Source organism: Chaetura pelagica, unplaced genomic scaffold, assembly GCF_000747805.2.
Source record: "Chaetura pelagica isolate M959 unplaced genomic scaffold, ChaPel_1.0 scaffold221, whole genome shotgun sequence".
Lineage (NCBI taxonomy): Eukaryota > Metazoa > Chordata > Aves > Apodiformes > Apodidae > Chaetura > Chaetura pelagica.
In genome coordinates, this window is record NW_009952533.1 from 381,951 (window position 1) to 382,769 (window position 819).

General features: G+C 41.6%; 1 protein-coding gene across 1 annotated transcript in view; it reads left to right on the forward strand.

Annotated features, from left to right (window-relative positions):
• Positions 1-819, forward strand: part of SPATA5 (spermatogenesis associated 5) — a 201,293-nt gene that overhangs the window by 2,429 nt on the left and 198,045 nt on the right. The window lies entirely within an intron of this gene.

Here is an 819-nt window from a genome sequence, read left to right on the forward strand (position 1 = left end):
CTAGGTTTAGAGCTCCCCCAGTTGATCGTACTTTTCTTTGCAGCAGCTGTGCCTGCTTCAAACGCCTTTCCTGCTGTTCAGCTCCTGGTGTAATGCTTTCCACTACGGGTGCTTACGAGGGCTGTGAACATTGGTTTGCAAAATGGATGTAGTGAAACCTTTATTTTGTTGTGAAAACAGCAGCACTAATGTGTGAGGCTCATACAGATTGGCTGGAAGGGGAAATCCTAGGGAAATACAAAAAGTGGCTTAATAGTGGCTTTTACAGAAGGTAAGGCCTCAAATTAAACAGGAATATTTTATGGATGAACCATCAATGATTGTATGACCGCCGTTTTACACATTGCAGTATATTTGAGGAGCAGAGAGAGTTAGTGATGTCTGTGCTCTCAGTGAGTTGTAAATGTGATGTAAAATGGTTTAATATGAGCACCAGAGAAAGGCATGCATATAAGATGCCTTTCACCTTTCATTTGCTTTGGGCTAAGAGCACGTGTTTAGTCCTGTGTGAAATCCCAGTTATGAGACCGTGTTTGAGAGAATGCTGTGGGCCTGGCCAGGCTGGTGAGGGAAGTGGCTTAGGGCTTATCTGTTCAGTCACTTAAACTCTCTTAAAAAAAAAAGACCAGAAGAAGCATTGTGAGGAAGACTTGCACTATTTTGATAGTGGATGTGTAGTGCTTAAGACATGCTTAGTTTCACAAGTGGTTAAGGTGCTAGTTTAATCAATAAAGGATGTGTCAGTATTTGCAGGGCTGAAAGAGACTTTATCTGCAATTGTTTTCAATTCAGTAAATGTAGCAAGAGCTTTTCTTCCTG